Source organism: Equus przewalskii, chromosome 8, assembly GCF_037783145.1.
Source record: "Equus przewalskii isolate Varuska chromosome 8, EquPr2, whole genome shotgun sequence".
NCBI classification, from domain to species: domain Eukaryota; kingdom Metazoa; phylum Chordata; class Mammalia; order Perissodactyla; family Equidae; genus Equus; species Equus przewalskii.
The window spans coordinates 14,231,586-14,256,299 of NC_091838.1; the positions used below are offsets into that span (position 1 = coordinate 14,231,586).

Here is a 24,714-nt window from a genome sequence, read left to right on the forward strand (position 1 = left end):
GGTTCTGCAGGCTTCCCTGGTCTACTCGGAAATATCTGAACCACAGGACAACAACATTTACAGCAAAGTTACGAGAAGTTTGAATCAAGAGAAAACTCACATGGTATACATGTCGTATAGTAAGGAACGTTTCAACAGCAAGCATCAAAAAAGTTTTACTGTGGCCTCAACAAATAGGACTTTATTTTTCTCACATAGCAAGAATTCTTCAGGGAGGCAAATGCTCATGTCTGTCTAGCAGCTCAACAATGTCAGCGACAGCGACTCTGAAGTCCTTTCTCTCCTTTATAAGACAGTTGCCCCCAGCTTCTGACAACACATCCCCACTTAAGACAGAAAGAAGAAAAGAAGGGGAAAGGAGTAAAGAAGCCATATTTTGTCCATTTTATTAGGAAAGCAAAAGTTTTTCCAGAATCCCAATCCCCAGCCCCAGAATCACCCCCCAAAGCCCGCACCCCTCCCCAATCCCTACTCCACGGCAGCCTTCTGTTTCTCTCTCATGTCTGCCCTAAGTTGCAGGGGAGATTGTGAAAGTAAGCATTTAGCTCTCCCAGCGGCTATAGCAGAAGTAGGCGACTGGGAATGGATGTTGGGTTAACCGACTCGTGGTGTGCCCATGTATGAACTCTAAGTGAGAAGACAATCTCAGTTTCATTACCCTTTCACTTCAGCTGTCTTCCTTGAGACTTGGATTCTCACTTTTCCCCACAGGCAGGCAGAACCTTGAGGGCACTGGTTCCTGTGCTCAGCTTCGCAGTTGCTGAGACCCCACTTGGTGCACTGAATCTTGAGAGCAACCAAGAATTCTTGTAACTCCTCGCCTCCTCAGTATCTATCACCAAGTCCTTGGTTGACCACTTCCCATCTTCTAGCAGATGCAGACCCTAAGCAGCTGAAACTTCTCTGGTCTTTTCTCAACCGGAGCCACTTGTGCCATGAAAACTTCTCTGGAGGGACAGGAATTCCACTACTTGTTTTAATCACTTTTTCCTCTTTTCCCTTCTTGCTTGACCAGAGTATCTGTGCCCCTTAGTACCACCAGGGGCATACAGGGTGAAAGACGCGGCAACTGTTTCATGTAGCCTATTAATATATGCAAAATTTTATCAAACATACACATGTGAAAGACAGGCAAAGGCAGAAAGGTAGCTTGTCTCCATGATAGGCTGCGGAGTTTATTAACTGGAAGCCCTCAGTGCACGTCATTAGCTGATTGGTTTGCCTGTAGTTCATTTCATCAGCTTTTTAAGACTCAGGCAGAGCCTCCAGCTAGTGTGGATGCCTTCTGAATAGATTTAAGAATCACTCCTTCCCATAATTGTTTAGGAATGTTTTCAACTTGCTATTACACATTTGGGAAATTTTTTACTTAATGTAGCAGCTAAAATAGTCACAAAAATATCAGAAGTCTTACAGTTACTGCAAAGAAAAAAAAAATCACAGTAATGAAGCTGTTTGCTCAATACAAAAATTATCGCCTGGGTCTTCCTGGACTAGGGAGTAGGTAATGAGCGAAAATGTTTCCTCCACTTGGGTTTCACAACCTGCGAAGCCCCAGGATGGGAAATTTCTGTGAGCTCGCCTCTCACTTATAGAATTCAGGTGGATAGTCTTGCGAGGGATGGTGTGGTAAATCATCAGCACATCAGTGCTGTCTTTATCTCAACCTTGTCATCCAAAGACAGGGACTGGCTCAGGATAGAATGATGGGAGGAAGGGGGAAATTGCGACCAAGGTCCCATGGGCTTTAGAAAGCCCCTTTGCCTGCCTCGCTGCAGCCTGGAGCAGACCCTCAGGCTTCAGCCTGGTTGAGCAGGTCTCCAGCAGCCCAGCAACATCACCATTCTGATCCAGGTGGACCCCCTAAGACACTCCCAGGGTTCTGCTGGACTTTTGTGAAATGATGCATGACAGTACTGTGCAAAGATAAAGCCCTTCGTAAAAGTCAAGTATGTGCCTGGCATGGGTGTTTAATGAATGAATGATGAATGTTATTACTCGAATATTAATCTGGATTAGACTTAAGAATGTCTATAAACTAAAATTTATTAGTTTTTTTCAGCCTTTTGACTCACATTGAAATAAAGCTATAGCTTTAAATCATAAATGTGAGCACTCAAATAATCTTATTAAAAGTGTAAGTTTTAAGAACTCAAAGTCAATTGATAGAAAATGCTCTGCATGGAGAGTCCTATTGGTGATCAGTATATTTTTGAAAAAATAAGGGATCATGATCTGAGAGTAAAATGGCAAAAAGTGCTGTACGTTGCATTTAACCTGTGAATATAGACGGAAATTTATGGATCTAAAAACCTCGTAACGAGTTCTAAATAGAAACTGTCTTTTCCTTTTTTAATTGCCAAAATGCCAACAGAGCCAGGACCAAAAATTCTCTAACTCCTACCAATGTTACTCCTCCTTTCCTCGATCTTATGTGTTGCTCTGCAAAATGGAATACTATTGCTGAAATGCTTTAAAATATCAGTTTCCAGGCAGCAGAAAGGCCCACCAAATGATAGAATGCATCTCTTTTGAAGTCAGATTAGGAAATCTTCCCCCAAACAGCCCTTCCAAAACTCTCGTGGAGGCTGTATCCTTAGGAAGCCCTAGTGATGCTGCAGCCCAGGTTCAGCTTTGTGTCTTTCTCTGCCTCCCCTCCCCAACCAGTTTTGTGTGAACATGTTTTCTGCTGGCAAGTGGCCAAAGAATTCGCCGTCAATAAATTTGCTGCCTGTCTGCGAGAAGATAACTTAACTGACTTCCTTGGTCTTGCTAATTTGCCTCAGCATAGGGAATGGCTGAGGGCTTGGGGATGGTGCAAGCCTCCCAAGGATTGCATGCATGGAAATTTGGAAATCCTACACGCCTGAACCTTCCACATGCCAGTTAGAGGCACAAGTCACAGAGCACAAGTTCCCGTGCCTCCCGAGCCCCTAATTCACCACTGGAGAGTTGCATGTTCACCAGAAATTTATCTCAAGGATTTCGATGTAAGAGTGAAAGCAGCAGATTATTCTAATCTTTTCCTATCATTCTTCATTGAAGACAGTGGGAAAATCGAGGAGTCACAGTTTTGTCCAAGTTTAAATAGAAACAGCAGAAAGACAACGCCAGAAATTTCTTCAATACCTTGCAGACCTGAGCTCCGAAAGCCCAAACCACACATTTCCTCTGCTTACTGGTATTGCTAAAATTTTTGTTGACTCAGATTAAAACCCAGAGTGGATTTTTTACAACTCTAGGTTTATGCTTTTTATAGTTGACTACCGATCTGGACAAATTTGAGTCCCCAAAAGAGTCAATTTGGGATCTGAACTTCTAATTCCAGTTCACTTCTTAGTGTATACGTACGTCATTTTTTGTCCTAAAAAAAACCTCATATACTAAAATGCCCCAAAATGGAAACTTCTGATTTCTTCTGAATGTGTAATTTTTGTTGATAGACTGAGTAGATTCACTCTAATTTCTATTATCTATGGTGAGCTTTAAATTTGGGTTCCTGTTCAATTTTCTTTTATTAAAAGCATGGAATGTAGTAAACCAGAAAATGTAAAAATCTGACAATATCAAACGTTAACACAGCTTTAGAAAAAAGGGAACACATATGGGGCTGCTGTTGGGAGAGTAACTTGCTAGTCAATTGGAAATCAATTTGGCACTGTCTAATAAAGCTGAGGGTATATATACTCTGCAACACAGCAATTCCGTTCTTGTTCCTAGGGCAATATTTTAAAAACTGCTGGTCGACTGATCATCAGTAGCTCAAGAAATCAATATAGAGGAACATAACTAGAATTTTAAAAAGTGAAATGAAATGGAAAATATCAAAAGCACCTGTAATCAAAGTACTGTTTTGTGAAAACTACGCAAAATCAATTTATACTTTACTGAGGCCATAGTCAGAAAAGCGTATAAAATACTATTCTAAAGGAACCTTGATATCAGCTCACGTTTATAATAGAAAAACAGTATTTCTAAATTATTTCACATTTTGTGTGTTCACATCCACTCAGAGTAGGCCCTGAAATATATGTTCATTACAACTAGAATGGCTGAAAATATCTGTGGGACATTGTTACAAACAGACAATAGATACGAGTAAACATGACTAACTCGAGCTCAGGCATCTACATGATTAAATCTTAGACATAACATTGACAGCAAAAAAGCAAATCACAGAGGAACAGATACAGTACATTCCATTTATATATACTTTGCAAGTATGTGAAATTAAAAAATATTTATGGTGTATGGTTACATACATACGTAATAAAATCATAATGAAAGAAAGGAGAATGATAAACACAATATTCAGGCTCATAACCACCTCCAGGAGGGAGGCAAAGGAAGGGACCCAAGAGGGAAAATGGTAATCGTAAAGATATTGGGAACAATCTATTTCTTAAATAGGGTGCCTAGAATATGGCTATTTATTTTATTATTCTCTAAAGTGTGCACATATGTTATTTATATACTTTTATAAGAATGATAGATGTCACAATAAAAAATATGAGTTGTGATATGTTTCCAGAATGCATCGTGTTTTGTGATTCACGTTGCTCATCTCAACAATGCCACAAATTACTTCCTTCATATAAGTTAAAATACAGTTCTTCTTGATCTATTAACTATATTTCAGATGTTGCTTATACCTCTCTTGTATAATCTATGACTTGATGCAGATTTCATTGCTTCTGGAGCTAAGTGAAATACAATATTCAGTGAGGTCATAACAGTCCATGTAGGAATCCATTCTCTGGCTTCAGTATAATAATCACACTAAACTATGTCTATGACACTTTACAAGTTTACGTTGTGCTCCCTTCATTGATATCGCACCTTACCACCCGTAAGCACAGCATGGGTGGGTAGGTCCCCTGGGAGTTATACAATTTCTGCCAGCATAATCAAATGTGTACTGTGAAAATTTCTATCTCCACCTTGTTTTGCAACTGGGTAAAACTCAGTATGTTTTTAGGAAAAGCTTAAAAAAAGAAACAAAAAACAAAACAAAACTCTAAGTATCATCGTGTAAAGAATCCAGCACCAATATGTCGGATGGCATCCTCTTCCCCAGGCCCTGACCATTTAGTTCCATCACAATTGCCATCTCTCTCTTTCAGGGCGGACAGAGACACATTTACACCAATCCAAGGTAATCAGATTGTGTTAGAGTACAGGATCTATTATCTATCTATTTAGAATGGGTAAATATACAGATAGTGAAAAAGCAGAAAAGATATTCAATGGATATTATGTGATCTATTTGGATAAGCATAAAACCAAAATTCAGCAAATGGCTGTTCAATTTGGATTATAATTTGTCCAAATGCTATTTGCTTTTTAAGACCTAACTCAAATTCTGCATCCTGCACAAAGGTTTCCTGATTTCCTCTCCCCGTCTCCACCTAGGTAAACACAATTGTTCTCCCTCTGAACCTTTGTCATTTTTCATTTATATTTAGCCCTCATCCATGTTATGTAACACTTATATGTGTTTGTATCACTAAGAGTAGACATTGAAGTATATGTTAAATATTCTACTATGAATAATTAGTGATTAAAATCATTTAAATTTTAAAAAGCAAACAATAGCCAGGATTCTAGGTTGTAAGCAACAGATATCGGGCTAAACGAAGCAAAGGTTAATTTATGAAAAACATATTAAAGGTCTCCTACAAGGATGTTGGGACAACCAAGCCTGGGAATAGGGAGGAACCATGGATGCTGAAAAGGAGCAGCCGTAGCAGGAAGAGTGGTCGGCACCCACCCCGCAATAAAAGACCTCTGCCTTCCCTTCCATGCGTGCTACCTGGCTACGCACAGGAGGCAGGAAAATAATATCCTGAAGAGAAGTGAGCACCTGCCTGAAAACACCCACAGTAGAAGACTGCGTGCAGTGAGGGAACGGTAATTCTCAGAATGAAGGAGCCAAAGAAAGGAGGGAGGGAAGGAGGGAAAGAGAGAGAAAAGGAGGGAAGAAAGAGAGAGATCAGAATGGCCAAAATAAAACTTAATGACAATACCAAATGCTGACTGGGATTCGGAGAAATTGGACCACTCATGCATTGCTCGTGGGAATGTAAGATGGTACAGACACTCTGGTAAACACTTTGGCAGTTTCTTACAGAACTAAACATGCAATTACCATATGACCCACCCTATGCACTCTTGGGTATTTACCCCAGAGAAATCGAAATTTATGGTCACCTAAAAGTCTGAACAGGAATGTTCACAGCAGCTTTATTCATAATAGCCCCAAACTAGAATCAGCCTAGATATCCTTTATCGGGTGAATGATTAAATAAACTGTGGTATACAGATGCCATGGAATACTTCTGAGCAACAAAGAGGAATGAAATATTAACATATGCAATAACTTAGATGAATATTTCAGGAGTTACACTGAGTTAGAATAGCCAATCCCAAAAGATTACATAGTGTATGATTCTATTTATGTAACATTATTGAAATGACAAAATTTTAGAAATGGAGGATAAATAGTTGCCAGAGGTTACAGATGTGGTGGGAAATGGGGGAGGGGCACAAGAACATAGATATGATTATGAAAAGGCACATGAGGGATCCCTGTGGTATTGGAACTGTCTGGTATTTTGATTGTGGTGGTGGATACACAAACCAAACAGACAAAAAATTTTTATGTAATCTTAATACACACGCACACACGCAAATGAGTCCAAGTAAAACTGAGAAAACCTGAACAAAATCGGTGGATTGGATCAATGTCAATTGACACACCTGGTTTTGATATTATACCATACTTTTACAAAATGTTACCATTGGAGGAAAATGGGCAGCGTATACAAGGGATCTTTCTCTATTATTTCTTATAACCGCATGTGAATCTAAAATTATCTTAATAGAAATTTCAGCTAAACACACACACCATTATTAAACACCAACCAGGTGTCAAAAATTCTTCTTCCCATTAGCAGTCCAAGGACAATAATAGTATAGTGAAAGAGACAGATGAATCACTAATTCCCAAAGAGTGTGAAAAGAGCTACAGTCACAGGTTTGTGCAACAGTCTGTGGAAGTTGGAGGGCCTGCAACAAGCAGGGGAGGATTCACAGAGGGCTTGACATCTTTGCCAAGACTACAGAACAGAAGCTCAAGTTTATCAGACGGATGGAAAAGAAGAAAAGGGCATTGCAGGCTGAAGAAATAGCCCGTGGAAAGCCAGGAAGCATGGAAGAATACAGAATGTTTAGGGAATGTCTTCGAGTGTGGCTGAAGCTTAGAGTAGAATGACAGGATAAGGCTGGGACCTAGCTGTGAACAGTATCGTCTTCTGTCCTAAGAATTTATTACCGGGTCCTGTGGGCCACCTGAATCCAACCAAGAGATGAATTGGCTGTGTCACGTCAGCTAGTTATGTGACCTGGGGCAATCTCACCTAAGTCTCAGTGGCCTCATCTAAAAAATTGTGACAATTAAATGGACATAACCAATAATGCTACTAGTTAATTAATGAAGTGGACATAGATCTAAAGAGTTTAACACTGTACTCAATAAATACGAACTCTAGTATCAGGAGAAGGGAGGGGCGGAGAAAGTAGTCAATATGCTGAGACCTGAAGGAAGCTGAAGGAGCACAGCGAGGTAATGATAGGGGGTGAAAGAAAGGTTGCACAACAGACATAGTGGGGACACAGTGTGGGACCCCTGAGAGCCAGAAGGAGCCAGGGGGATGATTTTGTTGAGAGAAGCATGAGGTGCCATAAAGGAAGAAAACCTAAAATGGATTAAGGGCTGCTATGCACTTCAGAATATTAGCTCATTTAATCTTCACAGCAGCTCCATTAACACAGGTATTATTATTACCATTATATAGAAGAGGAAACTGAGACTCAAAGAAGTAAACCTGCCAAAGATTATATAGGTAGTAAGGGAAGGAACTGAGATTCAAAACCAGGTCTGTCTGCACAATGTGCATGCTCTTCCCACTACACCAGGTAAATCATTTCCAAGTCTTAGTAAATGGCCCGTAAAAACAGCTCACCATCAGTAATAAGTAATTCTATACAACAAATAATTCCCTGTAACTAATGGGGTTTTTATGCCTCTCAGCACCCCCCGCCAAAAAAAACCAGCCACTCTATATAGAAAAAATAAAAGGAAAAAAGTCAACAGGAAAGGAACACGTAATTGATTATGATTATGGCTGGAATTCCAGATGTAGAGAAGATAAATGATTATCCAAGTTGAAGCCGAATGTTTGATAGCTCCTTATACTGTCATCCAGTAACAATTACCGCTCAGCTCTCACCTTTCTCCAGTTAAAATCCCCTAATGGTTTAAACACAATCTCCCAACCTACACACCAAATTAAAACACAAAGACCCAGGAATTTGAAGGAGGAACTCCATAGCGAGTGAAGGAATATGGCGGTCACCTCCCTGGCTTTTACCCTAGCTGGGTTCAAACCTTTCATTTCATATGCTAATTCACCATTTAGGGCCCAGGTAATAAATCTACTTAATCTCTAGGCACTGTATAGACCAGAAAAACAATTCTAGCAACGATTCTCTTTAACCAGTTTCTACTACAACACACAGTAAAATCTGTGAAATTTATCTATTTCACTTTTTCTGAACTGCAGAGGTATATGTTCAAGGTATCTTATTCTCCATGATTTTATATGTACATATAAATTTTATATATGTACATATATACATATATGTATATACTGTCTAAACCATAAGTTTTTCACAAATTATAACAGCCTAAAGGATGATACAATGTCTCTTTTTCCTAAGAGTACTACTTGGCATTTACTTATTTAAAATTATAGGCATGAAACATAATTTACCTTGCAGTCTATTAGATAATGTGAGACAGCTTTGGCATTATAAAAAGGTAGGGAATTCACATCCATTTTTGATCATTGTGTTATATATCCTTTCTTTACTGAAAACAGTGTTTCTCAACTCTGGTGGTATCAGAATCACCTAGCATCTTTTAAAATAAATACTTATATCTGGACATCTCTTCCCTCCTTCCTGATCCCCCACCAAGTGATTCTGATTTAACTGTCTGGGGTGGAGATCACAAAGTGAAACTCTGTTTAAAGTCCCCTCTGTGTGATTCTAATGTGCGTGCAGGTTGAAAACCATTGTACCAGACCAGAATCTCCAAAAAAGATAAAAACCGAGTAAAACAAATTGCTGCTCTCAAGGGATGTATTATTTAGAGCTGCTTTGTCCAATATGATAGTCACTAGCAACATGTGGCTAAATTTAAATTAGTTAAAAAGTTAAATTACATTAAAATATTAGCTCCTCAGTCATACCAGCCACATTTCAAGTGTTCAATAGCCACATCTGGCTAGTGGCTCCATATTAGACAGCACAGATAAGGGACATTTCCATCACTGCAGAAAGCTTTATTAGATAGCACAACCCTAGAGATTGCATTACTAGAAAGAATGGGGAAAAGAAGATATTAATTAAACAGTTGTGGGATGGATAAAACTACTTGTACCTATAGCATACAGTACATTGCACCAGAACTATTTCGTCATTCTACTATCTTTATATAAATGTCTATGGCTATGCTTATTTATGAGTTTCTTTGCCTAGATCAAAGAAGTGTCAAATAGCCTCACTTATTATATCAAAATCATTTACAGCATGCTTTTCTTTTTACTTTTTATTTTTAAATAGTTTTGGATTAGCAGAAGAGTTGCAAAAATAGTACAGCAAGTTCCATTACACTCTTCACCCAGCTTCCCCTAAGGTTAACATTTTATATATCTGTAGCTCATTTATCAAAACATTCCACCAGTTTTTCCACTAAAGTCTTTTTTCTATTCCAGCAACCAATCCAGTACACCACATTGCATTTATTCATCATTTCTCCTTAGTCTCTCCCAATCTGTGACTGTTTTAGTCTTTCCTCTTTTTTTTTTTTTTTTCCAACACCTTGACACTTTGGAAGGGTACTGGTTGGGTATTTTTGTAGACTGACCCTCAAACTGTGTTTGTCTGATGTTTTCTCATGATTAGACAGGGAATATGGATTTGGGGGAAGAAAACCCCAGAAGTCAAGTACCCTTCTCATCACATCATATCCTGATGTAAACCTGACTTATTACTGGTTAATAAGCTTAATAAAGTTAGTACAGCTAACTTGATCACTTAGAGTTTTGATCACTGCATGATTCTTTTCTGTAAAATTAACATTTTCCCCCTTTCCATACTCTGTTCATTAGAAGCAAATTACAAAATCTATGCCTTACTCAAGAGGAGGGGGATTAAACTCCATCTCTTGGAAAGGTGAGTACGAAGGAATCTGTGGAAACACGTTAAAACCACAACAATTCATAAATATCACATGGCTATGTAAATAGCCTGTTTCTCTGTAAAGTTTTACCCACTGTTTTTAAAAATCATCTGTGGACAGCCTGTAGCTGTCATTACTGAGGTGTTCTGATGGTCATTTCTATTTCCCTCATCCCTTCTATGTTTATTATTTGGAATTATTCTCTAAGAAAGATTAGTCTCTTTTCTTCCATTTGTTTATTTATTCAATAATTTAATTATATCAGTACGACCTCATGGCTATTGATTTTATTTCTAGATTATAATCCAATATCATTTATTTTCTTGCTCAAATTGTTCCAAGTTTAGCCATTGGGAGCTCTTACAGATTAGGTTCTGTGTCTTTTTGACATGCTCTCATCTGTTTTGTGTTTTTTTAGCACTTAACTGCTTTCTGGTGCTACAAGATGCTACATATTCCTCTCACACTTTCCCTGATACAGGCCTAGAGTCAGCCATTTTTCCATTTTCTTTTCTTTTTTCAGAACGGTATTTAGAAACTAAGATCTGGGCACTGGGTGTGCTCATGGCTACTAGGGTGTAACTACTTCTAGGCCCTCCCAGTGAACAGAGCACAAGCGTGCAATGGAATTTCATTGTGGTTGTCATTTGAATTTCCCTAGTGAATAACAATGTTAAGCTTTTTTACTATCCATTTATCTTCAGAGAATATTTGCTCAGATGATGCAGAATCTCTTCCATGTTTTCTTCTGGAGGTTTTACATTTCTACATTCTACAATTACATGTATGGTCTATTTTGAGTTAATTTTTTGTAAAGATGTCAGGCTCACGTGTCCAGTTTCCTTTTGTTTGCATATGGATGCCCAGTTGTTCCAGCACCATTTGTTGAAAAACTATTCCTTCTCCAATGAATTGCCTAGGCATCTTTTTCAAAAAATCAGTTGACTACATTTATGTGGGCCTAATTTTGCATTTTCTATTCTGTCTCATTGATATATATGTATCCTCTCACCAACACCACACTGTTCTGAGTTTTGTAGTTTCATATTGAGTCTTAAGACCAGGCAGTACACCCTTCCAACTCTGTTGTTATTTTTTTCACAATTGTTTTGGCTATTCTACTTAGCCTTTTCACATACATTTTAGAAGCAGTTTGTTGATACCTAAAGAAAAGCCTGCTGGAGTTTTTATTGATATCGTGCTGAATTTACAGACCGAGGATGAACTTAGTAGTTGTCTCCATTTATTTAGATTTTCTTTGATTTCTTTCATCATTATTTTGTAGTTTTTCACCATCCAAATCCTGCACATATTTTGCTAGATTTATGCTTAAGTACTTCCTTTAGGGAAGGTGGTGCTGTTATAAATGGCTTTCCAATTGTTCATTGCTAGTAAACAGAAATACAGTTGACTGTTTTATATTGAGCTTCTATCTTGCAACCTTGCTAACTTGTGTTACTAGATCCAGGAATTTTTGTGTAGATTCTTGGGTTTTCTATATAGACAAGTCACATTGTCTATGAAATAAGACAGTTTTATTTCTTCTTTTCTAATCTGTATCACCTACATTTCTTTTTTGTGCCTTATTGCACTGGTTAGGACTTCCAACCAATGTTAAACAGGAGTGAGGAGAGAAAACATCCTTGCCTTATTCTTGATCTTAGGAGAAAAATTTAATCTCTCACCATTCAACAGGACATAAGCAGTAGCTTTGTTTTTTGGTTTTGAAGTTTTATTTTATTTTTTTTTTGTAGATGCCCTCTATTAGGTTAAGAAAATTCCTTTCTATTCCTAGTTTGCTAAGTGTTTTATCATGAAAGAATGTAGGAATTTATTAAATGTTTTTATTGTACCTATTGAGATGATGCATATGGTGTTTCTTATATAGTCTGTGAATGCATCAAATTATATTAATGGTTATCAAATGTTAAAACAGCCTTGCATTTCTGGGATGAATCTCACTTGATCATGATACATCATACTTTTTATATACTGCTGGATGCAATTTGCTAATATTTTATTGAGGCAAAATTCCTCATGAGATATTCATGAGATATTGTCTCCATAGTAAAATTACTCTTTCCTCCTCTTTCCACACTGTACACTTTGGAAGGAAGATACTAGGTAAAGCCCACACTGAAAGAGTGAGGAATTAGGCTCCACCTCCTTGAGGGTAGAGTATCTACATAAATTATTTGGAATTTTTCTGCATGGAGATTTGTCTATTCTTCCCTATTTTTTATTTATTCATTCATTTATGGCAGTGTTGACTCATGAATATTTATTATTTATTTTGGGTTATAATCCAATATAATTTATTTTATTGCCCAAATTATTATAGCTTTGACCATTGGGAGCGCTTTCAGTTGGCTCCTGTGTCTCTCTGACACATCTTATCATTGTTGGTTTCATATTTTTTAGTTTATGCCACTGTAAGATGCTCCAGACTCATCCAGATTTCCTGCCCCAGTCCTACAATCAGCCATTTCTCTAAGGAGCCCTGTTCCCTTTAGTGGAGAATGATATTACAAACCAAGATCTGGGTAGGAGGTATACTTGTGGCTACTAGGGTTTCACTGCTTCAGGCCCTCAGTTAACACAGCAAGGAAATATATGTGTGTATACTAACCTGTGTGTGTGTTTCTATATCTGACGATCTCTATCTATATTAAGCTAAACAGAAGTTCATATTGATGTCTCCAACTCTAATCTATTACCACATGGATCATTCTGTCCTCTTCCTCCTGGTCATCTCTAAACTCCCTCTCCAACAGTGAGAAGCCTATCTCCCACTATTGCTATGCATTTCTTAGTTGTTCAGTTCCAGCCTACATGTATAGCGGTATCAGAATTATTAAACCATACCCCCATGACAAACAACTTTATCAACTAGAGTATAGGCTCACAGACTCTACTCATTTCCAAAATTATTTAGTTCAGTACCTTTCCTCCACACCCCTTTCACACACTTATAATATAGTTACATTGTTTTGTCACTTCTACACGTCATTCTGGCTTCCCCCAATCTCCTATAAGATTTTTCAAATTTTGCATATACTAAACTTCACTCTTTGTGCTGTAAAGTTCTACGGACTTGAGAAATGCATAATGTCTTGTATCCACCATTACAATGGAATGTAGAATAATTTTTCTGCCTTAAAAATTCCCCGTGGTTCACCTATACATACCTCTCCCCCGGCCCCTAAACTCCTGGCAAACACTGATCATTTTATTGTTTCTATAGTTCTGACTTTTTCCGAACGTTATATGATTGTAATCATACAATATACAGCCTTTTCAAACTGGCTTCTTTCACTTACCAATATGCATTTAAGGGTCCACCATGTCTTTTCATGACATGATAGTTCACCTCTTTTTATTGCTGAATAATATTTCATTGTATGAATGGGCCAACATCTATTTATCTATTTACCTACTGAAGGACATTCTGGCTGCTTCCCGTTTGGGGCAATTACAAATACAGCTGCTATAAACACTCACGTGCAAGCTTTTGTGTGGACATGTTTTAAAATCAATTGGATAAATATGTAAGAGTGTGATTTGGGGGTTGTGTGATGAGACTATGTTTAACTTTGTAAGAACTTGCCAAACTCTCTTCCAAAGTAGCTATATCATTTTTGCATTCCTACAAGCAATGAGAGTTCCTGTTGTTATACGTCCTTGCCAGCAATTATATAGTCAGAGATTTTTTTTAGCCATTCTAACAGGTGTGGAGTAGTATCGCATTGTTGTTTTAATGTGAAATTCCCAATGACAAATAATGCAGAGCATCTTTTCATATGCTCATTTGCGTCTGTATATTTCCTTTTAGTGAGTATATTTATTTTGTGTTAAGATCATGTGCCCTGTTTTAATTGGGTTGTTTATTTTCCTATTGTGGAGAGTTCAAACTATTTTGAAATTTCCCTTGAGACTTCCTTTTGGACTCATGGGTTATTTAGAAACGTACTGTTTAATTTCCAAATATTTGGAGATCTTCCAGATATCTTTCCTCTATTGATTTCTAATATAATTCTGCAATGATCTGAGAACATATTTGGTACCATGTCTGTTCTTTTAAATTTGTTAAAGTTTGTTTTGTGACCCAAAATTTGGTCTATTTTGGTGAACGTTCCATGTGCACTTGGGAGGAATGTGTATTCTAAAGTTCTTCAGCGGAGTGATAAAGGTCAATTAGGTCAAGTTGGTCGATGGTGTTGTTCGTATCATTTATATCCTTACCGATTTTTTTTGCTTACATGTTCTGTTAATAACTAAAAGGAGTGTTGGAGTCACCAACGATAATAGGGGATTTGTCTGTTTGTCCTCTCAGATTCATCAGGTTTTGCCTTATGTATTTTGAAGTCCTGTTGTTATGAGTGTACACCTTTAGGACTGTTATTCCTAGTTGGAGAACTTACCCGTTTATCATTCTGTAATGTTACACTTTATTTCTGATAACATTTCTTGGTCTGAAGTCTACTTTGACTGAATTTAATGCACCTACTCCAGCTTTGGTTTTTTGTAGGCGACAGAGGTGACAGTGTTCGCATGGTATATGCTTTCTCTTTTAACTTACTGTATGTCTTTATATTTAAACTAAGTTTCCTATAAACAACATATAACTAAGTCTTATTTCTATATCCAATCTAATAATCTTTGCCTTTTAATTAATTTAGACATTTAAAGTGATTATTACTACAGTTGGATTAAAAGCTACTGTCTTGCTAGCTGTTTTCTATTTGTTTCATTTGTTTTTTCTTGCCTTTTTGTTCCCTTTCCATTTTCTCTGAATTATTGAGCATTTTTATGATTCCATTTTACCTCTTCTAATTACTTATTATTTATACCTCTTTTTTAAACAACTGATAATCAATTTATTAAAATAGTTGATTTAAGCACCTGCAATGGTGACTTCAATCTCTACTCCTGGCTCAATGCTGATAGAAGTAATCTGTTCAACAATCTTGGAAGGACCAGCCAAATCAATCAGCCACTTGTGGATTTTCATCTGGAAACGATGCCAAGTCTTAGAACCTTCGCCACCAGGACTTTTTCTCATGGCGATTCTCAGCCTTGGTAGGCTTCCAAAGCAGTCCTTTCCCTTTGAGGTTCTTTCCCTTTGCACTTCCGATCAAGTCAGGACACGCCTTCCCTAGGGATTTTACCTGGCAGTTGGTTAGGATAATTCTAATTCAGTGAACCACCACTTCCGGTTCCATTGGTGTCTTTCCGGTATCCTTAAAAGCCATAGCTGCCACCGGCTGTGGCACAACTTCCTGACAAACTTGTTCCTCAGCAAGAAGGAACAATGGTGAGTCCGGAGCAGCAGCCACAGTGTCTTCCTCACAGAGAATTGATACCTCTTTTTTAATATTTAATTTTGTAATGGTTAATAAGTCTACCTTCAAATAATATTATACCACTTCATATATAATGTAACAGCATATTCTCAAATCCTCCCATACCTTGTGCTATTGTTGTCATATAGTTCACATTTTTTGATGGAATAAAACACTGTTACAACTTTTGCTTTAAACAGCCAGCTTTTAGAGCATTTGAAAATAAGAAAAAATATTCCATTGTACCTTCATTCTTCCTTCCTTGTGTAAATCCCACTTTCTGACCATATCATGTTTCCTCTCCCTGAAGAGCTTTCTTTAACATTTCTTGTAGAATAGATCTGTGAAGATGGGTTACCTCAGTTTTTCTGTTTGTTTGAAAAAGATTTTACTTCTGCTTCACTTTTATAAGATCTTTTCACCGGGTGTAAGTCGGTTTTTCCCCTTTTCAGCACTCTAAAGGCATCACTCTCTTGTCTTCTTGTTAACCTGGTTCCTAATGCGCAGCCTGCTGCAATTCTTACCCTTCTCACACTGCTGTGACGCATCACTTTTCTCTGGCTGCCTTCAAGGTTTTCTCTCTGTTTGGTTTTAAGAAATTTGAATATGATATTCATAGGTGCTGGGTTTGGGGAATATTCTTACACATTATTTCTCCAAATATTATTTCTGCTTCTTCTCTTTGTTCTCCTGGAATTCCATTTATGCCTGCGTTAGATCATTTGATATTGTCCTCCAGTTCTTGGATGCTCTGTTCTGTTTTTATTACTCTTTTTTTTTTTTTTCTCTGTGTTTCACTTCACGTAGTTTCCATGGATCTCTCCCCATTTTCAAACTCACTGGCTCTTTCTTCAGCTATGTCAAATCTACTGATGAAATTGTTGAAGGCATTCTTCATCTCTGTTATTGAATTATTCTTTTCTAGGGTTTTCTTTTTTACAGTTGCCACGTCTCTGCTCCGAGTATCTGCCTCACCACGCATGTGGTCTACCTTTCCCAGTAGAGCCTTTTCCATATTAATCATAGCTATTTCAAATTCCCCACCTGACAGTTCTGACATCTCGGTCATACCTGAGTCTGGCTCTGTTGAGTCCTATGTCATTTTAAACTGTATCGTTTCTTCCCTCTTCATATCCCTTATAAGTTTTTTGCTGAAAGTTAGACCTATTGTAGGAGAAAAGAGATATTAAGATAATCGTTATGCTGGGAGATGAGCACCCCTTTCCTTCTGCTGGGCTGTCAGTGGAGGAGTCCATGTCAATGTCGTCAGGAGTTGGGCTGGGTTTGACGGTTGCTTCCAGCTTGGCTTTGGGTCTTCCCACTGGGCTTAGGTTTTTTCCTTCGTGCAACAGAAAATCGGTCTCTAGCTGCTCTCCCAGCTGTATTCCACTCAGTTTCACCTGACACTTCATAGGGTGAGGGAGGTAGAGGAGTGGGGGAAGGCGTGTTGTCTGATGTGCTTATTAAGCCTCAGATTTAGGCTCTGTGACCGCGGGTCTTGGGCTATGACAGGCTCAAGTACTCCCCCTCCTTCCCCAGGGGCAATGCTGAGCCTCTACAGAGCCCCAGCCCTCCCCCAGGGACCTCAGTCTACACTTTTGTTCTCTTGTCCCTGCACATTAAGGCTTCTGTTCCTCTGAAACAATACAGAAGATGAATCTGGCAGTGTTTCGGCAGTGGCTTCTGTTCCTTCCCCTGCTCGAGCCAGTATCCCAGGCATCTCCCCCATCTTCCCTGTGAGTTCCTAGAGGAAAACCCTTCAGGAGAGTGTGACCCCCTCCACGCACGTCTGCAGCCCCCAGGGACTACTCACTCCCACCCAGCCTTTGGCAATTCATTAAAAATTTCTAGCTGAATCTTCTTTTCGACTTATGTGGAGTTTGGCAACATCTTTTTTCGCAAGCACTTGTCTCCCCCCATATTTCAGGGTAGCTTTTTGCCCTGCAATCTCATTTCTCTCAAGGGTTCAAGGAAAGTCATTCATTTCCAGTTTGTCAGCTTTTTTTCTCTTTGTTCGAGCAGGAGTGATAGTCTTTTCAGCACCCTTCATCTCCAAGCTGAAATATGAAGTCTTCTTCTACAAAGAGGCAATTTGACCCATCCCACATAGTTCTCATAAAACGGTGAATAAGTATAGGGTAAAGGGCCTACAAATTTTTAAAAGAAAAAAAAATAGTTTCCCGTTTCTGCCATGTAATTAATTAAGCAGGAATGTGACTTCAAACAAGAAACCTGGACTGATAAGACTTACTCAAACCACCCTCTAAAACGATCAAATGATACAACTATGTGAAAGGGATCTGAAAAGTAAAAAACAACAAAAAAAAAGATACAGGATAAATGCAAAGTATGAGCTTCTATTTTATGCTTTAGTTGAAGGTTGTATGGTTAAAAATAAAATAGGTGTTTTACATCTGGCCACATAAAGATTCAGATCAGTTCATCAAAATTTAATGAGCACCTGCTGTATGCCAAACTTTGTCCTAGTCATTTCTCCATCTCCATCTGAAGACTGAATAGCACACAATCTGTTTTCAGTCCAGCAGAGAAGACAAATATGTTTAATTTGACTCAATCATTTAATTACAATTATCTGAAACTAATACCTGTCCAATTCGTTTTTAGAAGAAAACTGGGTAACATAATATACACATACGAAAATAAATTTTTTACAATTAAATGATTCCACATTAGGATACTGTTTTAAATTAGAAAAAATGACAACTGGTTTTCTTTCCAAATATCACCTTGATAACAACTTCATTAAATAGATAAAAACTCTTCTTATAACTAAAGGAATACTTTACTCTTTAAACAGGTAATTTATATCTTGGATATTGCAGTAGTATGCTTTAAAAAGTTAAAACTTGTCATTACCAGGAAAATGACATTCATAATACTTTCTTTTTAAACAGAAACAACATTTTTATGTATTACTTAGGTAGCTCCTTAAACGATTTACTCTTTTTTCCAGTAGGTCATTTATAATTGAGGGGATCCTAAAGTTGAAGAGTTAGATGCAAAAACATGTGTTCAAAGTTGAGACAGAAATGGCAAATGGCCACATTCTTAAGATCACGCAATTGAGTGAACTAGGGAACTCAATACCTCAGCAGATGACAAGTTCAAGGATGACCCTGTTTTAGCAAAAGCTGAGTTGGAACACATGAAACCATCTGATTTTAAATTTTCATGTGAATCGTTTTGGAGCACAAGGATTAATGAATGTATGAGAATGTGTCCTTGGATTAGAATGCATTCCTACAGAATGAGAATAAGAAATATGAGAAATAGTAAGAAGAAAACAAATACAGCATTGTTAATTTCTTACTCTGCCAGCAAAAGACTTGAAGCAAAGGATTCGTGCGACTTCAGTGGGGGGTTACTTTCCCACAATGCACCTGTACTCAAAAGACAACTATAAACAGTATATGATTCTGTTCAGAGTCAGAAATATTCACAAGCTACCACCAAACTTGGCTCAGGCCTCTTTATACACTGCTAGGTTTGCCTTCTGGAACTAACAAGATTAAAAATTCAAATCTGCTTATGCTTTGGGCTAAACAGAATTATCTAAAAACAGATCTATATCCATCTATCTATATAAAATTATGAACTACAAAATTTGAGAGCATTTTGGATATTAAAAAATGTTTGAGATTAAATCAGCTGTGCAATTTAAAACAGTTGGTATACGGAAAAACTCTGTCTTCAGTTCACGTGAATTATTTCATCAAACATAACAGACGACAAGCTAAACAGTGAATACAAGTAATTCAGACCCTGCCCTGTTTATGACAAAGGCAAGCCAGTGGTCTGCAAGAACTGTGAACCTCTCTATGGTTCAGGGTCAATCCGAACAAGGGTACCAGCTGTTCTATTAGATAATGTCTTGGATAAAGTCACTCTTGAATGAAAATTTTCACACTTTGTAATAATAACGCATCACTACTGAAATGAAAAAAGAAAAGATGACGACAAATATCTGAGATAATCCGGAAACAAATTCTTTTCCATGACCAAATTTATTTTCTAAGCCAAGAAAGAAATAATTAGCATTTTGCCAAAGTCCATGCTTTTGCAACAGTTTAGAAATTAACAATACAGTATTAGTAGAATGAGAACACGTCTCCAAAGTGTGAAAGCAGTTTATCTACAGTGATCTTATCTCCCACTTTAAGGAGAAACAAAAACAAGTCAACAGCTACTTTTAACTTCCACACTTATTTGACAATAACTTGGAAATATTAAGGAGGTAGTGCAGTGCACAATTGATACTGGAATTGTTTGTTTCTTATTCTAAAAGTGTCATTCTTTCATCTTTCAAACACCTATCAATTGCTAATGAGAGGAAAGGAAAAATACACCTGTCCACGAGAGAAACACAGGTGGGAATATTAATAAACTTATTATGATCCCATTTGCTCTTGTGGTGGTAATGAGATTTAAAGAATATATTTTACTTGTGCAGCCAACACATGCTTATCAATTGAGATGGTTAGCTATATAAATGAGAGGTTATTTTTAGATTTTCTTTCCATATTGCAGATTTTCCCTTCAGATGGCACAAAATCACGCAACGGTTTGCTAAATTTCCTTCTCCCGAAGCATAATGATTGCTGAGAACTGAGTAGCAGTGTTGAAGATTTGCTAATAGTAAATCATGTCCTTTATTCCGACTGTGGCTTTACAACGATTTGAATTATGCTGGGATTCTGTTCTAGACAATTTGAAATCAAACATGAGAATATTAATTTCTTGCAACCAAGACATCTCATACCACAATATGATACGCGTGGCTGCCACACAGTAATTGCCGAGCAGCATTTTTTAAGCAGAGAGCAGTTAGGGTTCTTTTTCAAGGCAGATGTTTTCCAGATTTGCCATTGTCACTCATTAAGAAAGTAAGAAGTCTGTGAGTTATGATAATTTGAGGGACGATATCGTATATGCCATCTCATCCATAAAACACCACAGATTTTCTCAGCTAATTCTTTCCTTTGCTTGCTTTAATTGGTTCAGTATGACTGTTTTTCCTTTAGTATAAAAATACTTATTTTGTTTGTGATAAAATGTACCCAAACAGAGAAAATAGGTAGGCAATGGAAATGTTGATAAAGTAGAAGGAGGTAGATATTTTAGTTAACAGGACTCGTTACATATTCAAAAATTGTGTCACTTTAAACTAATAGTGAAGGAATTTTATGAGACTTATTTAGCACCTATACTCGAATGGGGGGAACGCTGTATATATTTTGAAGCATTCAAAGCACTGTAAAAATACTATCCACTGAACATTTCTATGTAAGAGAGCAGAGGACTTACTGTGTCCATAGCTTACTGGAGCGAACATAGTTCAAATGGCGTGATGGTGACAACCAAGCACTTGAACAATGAGGCGGAACAAAATCTGGATTTTTCTTTCTCTTCTAGAAATTGAGTTTAACACCTGAATTATCAGAAAAAATGATGTAGTAATATACCAATGGGTGATTGTAATATTCAACCTAATATATGCCTTCTTAAAGCTATATCCTTACCTAAATTGATCTTAAAATTTAAAGTTAGGTGAGCTATATATAATATCTTGTTTAACAATCTCTTGTTGGCCTGATTGACATTACCATCAATTTAAAAAATTATAATAATTTATCATCTTTCTTTCTTTCATTTATTCCAAATATTTGAGTTGAAATATCTTCAGTAAAAAAAGTTACCTCAATAAAAAAAAATAAATAGAGAAACTAAAATAAATGAATAAGTAACTTATTGGTGAAAGATTAAAAGTTTTCTCTATGTGATTGAGAACCATTATGTCTATCATCTTATTTCAGGTACAAGTCATTGAAGTAAAAAAAATAAAAGACAAATGTATAAAAATTGCAAAAATAAAAAAGAAATTTTCAATAGCTGCTATTAAAATATATATATATATTTTTTTAAGTTTATCGAATCTATAGGGGTCATTAGTGGTGAGAGAGGTTTCTATTTTCCCACAGAAGTAGAGCATGATATCTGTGCAGGGCTCCCAGCTGGCCTGCTGCTCAGAACAGAATTTGCAAACCCACATTCCAGATTGCTTCAATATTGCAACATGAGATGACAAAGAAGTAAAAATATAAACATCTTAAGAAACAAGCAATTGAAATAAAACGACGACTATTTTACAAAACTTTAAATGGGCAGTCTTTCAAAGGCACTATTTTTCTCAAACAACTGAAAAATGATGGCAAGACCCATATACTACTCATGACACTTCGGCAATTTTATGCAAAACACTGGACAAAATATTAAAACATAATACAGAAGACTCATAATTCATTAACAATACCCCTTGCACATAACTTTCAGCAGAACTTAGGAATTTATATACCAAATGCAAACCACAGACTCAGCTATGGGTGTAATAATAATGGCTCCCAGAGTTTAGCAATTCCAAGTATGAGTATTATGCGTGTCACTTCTTTTTTCCCATTATATTAGAACCATAAAATATATTTCCATCCCAGGCAGCCAGCATGTACAGCCAATTTATTATGATTATAATGACATAACGGGAGGGGGATTGTGGCTCAAGAGGAAGCGACTTCACAAACGTAGAACAACCTCTTTGCACTAATGTCAACTCCAAGGGAATTCTGAGACGCACGGGGGATCGCAGATGTCATGGGTGAGGTTTCCACACAAACGAATTGTTGAGCTTTTGACTGAAGATTTTCTAATGCCCTTCAATGACAGCCCATGGCTGAACTGTGCTCAGCCCTGATCCGAGTCTGCTTTGTGGCAAGGGCAATGGTGAACTGAGAAACCTCATGCTGAAAGAGAATTGCGGGCCTGCAGAAAGATGCTGAATTTATTACCTTTTGGTGACACTATTCCTCTACAAAATAAATGATTCTGGCCCCAGGCAGACTGATATTATCTGTGACAATATGCAATAAAGCTGGCTCTGGAGCCAAGAAGCAGTAGCTAGAGTTTATGAATTAGCTTTTGGCCACCCAAAATGCTTCCACATAGTGAGAGTTAACAGATAAAGACAAAATCTCAGCACACTTAATAATCTGTCACAATCGATAGAGACTGTACTCTTGGTGGAAAAAGAACTTCTATAATCAAAAGATAAATCTCCCTAAAGAAATTCAACTACAACTTACTGAGTGACTACTGTGTACCAGGCATTGTCCCAGGGCACTTCATACAAATTATTTCCTTTGATTCTCAAAGTCTATGAGAGGTTTTATTATCCCCTATTTTACAATTGAAGCCAAATAATCACAGCTAGGGAGTGAGCAAGCCCTTCTTAGACAGGTTTGTCCAATCCCTAAGCTCAAGCTCTTCCCACTGCTATCCCACCCTGTGTACATTAAAGATGGCTGAAAATACCTTGCCACATTTCTCATTTAAAGATGAAGTCTAGTTATCAAATTCCTTTCCTCCTCAAATCTGGGTTGGCCCTAGTAATTTGCTTGACCAATAGAATAAGGTGAAAATCACATCCTTGGATCTCTGAGTCTAGTTATAAGAAGTCTTCCAGCTTACACACAAGACCTCTTGGAACAATTACTCATGAAGTCCTGAGCCACTGTGAGAGAACAAGGAAAGAAACCAAGATTAAATGGGAAGAGGCTCCAGTTGAACCCAGTCTTCTAGCCATCCCCACCAAGATGGCGGGCATAAGCCATCTTGGACAGTCCAGACTAAGCCAGCCTTCAGTTGAACATCTCCAAATGACCCCAGTTGATGCCATGTGGAGAAGAAAAATCATCCAGCTGATCCCTAGACGAATTCCTGACAGACAACATCATAATATATGATAAAATGGTTGTTGCTATAAGCACAAAGTTTTGGGGTAGTTAGTTATGCAGCAATAAATAACTGCAAAAAACTTTTTTCTGTGATAGTACCCATATTGTGAACCTAAAGACAGTCTTGAACAAAAAACATAGCCTAATATTATTGGAAAATAGGACAGTCTCCTGACCTTTGATAAAAAAAGATATGATTCTTTTTTCCTTTCTTCCTTTCTTTTTCTTTTGAGGAAGACTAGCCCTGAGCTAACACCTGCTGCCAATCCTCCTCCTTTTCGCTGAGGAAGACTGGTCCTGAGCTAACATCCATGCCCATCTTCCTCTACTTTATATGTGGGATGCCTGCCACAGCACAGGTTGACAAGCAGTGCCTAGGTCCACACTGGGATCTGAACCGGCGAACCCCGGGCCACCGAAGCAGAAGGTGCAAACTTAACCACTACATCACCAGGCCAACCCCAAAAAGATATGCTTTTTCATTTTATTATTCAGGTTAGTCTACACTCGGGTGAATAAAGAGGAGAAAGGAAGAAGAGCAGAACAGAAAAATGTTACTCACAGGTAACACGATTGAGATGTAACAAAGAAAAAGAGAAAAGAAATTAGTCAGGATTCTTTTGACTTCAAGTGATGAAACCTTAATTAAACTGCTTTGAACAAAAACAAAGGAAAGTATGGAACGTATTGGCCTATGTCATTGAAAATTGTAGTGGGATACTGACCTTGGACATGCCTGATTAAGATGCTCAAAAATTACATTAAAAAAACATGTTTCTCTCCATCTTTCAGCTTCCTTTTCCTCTGAGCTGGCTTGATTCTCAAGCCAACTCCCTCTCTGTGGTGACAAGACGGTCAACAGTAACTCTAGGTTTATATCATACCATCTGAGCTGCAAACTTTCCAGCAAAGGGAATTTTCACTCCCAAGAGGTCCAAGAAGGGGTGTCATTTTCCTGGACTGGGACACATGCCCTTCCCTGAACCAGTTCCTGTGGTCAGGGAAATGAAATGTTCTAACTGGCCAGATCTGAGTCAGCAGACCACCCCTTAGCCTCGGGAGTAGGTCAGCCCCATCTTTATGTGGACTGAGAGTGGTGGTTCCCAAAGGGACCCTAAATATTTTTTCCATCATAAGAACTGAAAGGGAAATACTATAGAGAAGAAAATACACCTTCAAAGGGCAGTGAGAAGGAAATACCTAGTCCTGCTTTACATAATTAAAATCATGCTAATGACTTGATTTTACCTTGATTGTCTAA

At 37.7% G+C, this 24,714-nt stretch overlaps 1 long non-coding RNA gene and 1 pseudogene across 3 annotated transcripts in view; both read right to left on the reverse strand.

The window, feature by feature from the left end:
• The window catches only part of LOC103548062 (uncharacterized), a 126,158-nt gene that overhangs the window by 80,705 nt on the left and 20,739 nt on the right, over positions 1-24,714 (reverse strand). The gene's annotated exons all lie outside the window — the stretch shown is intronic.
• Positions 15,066-15,558, reverse strand: LOC103548061 (small ribosomal subunit protein uS10-like; annotated as a pseudogene).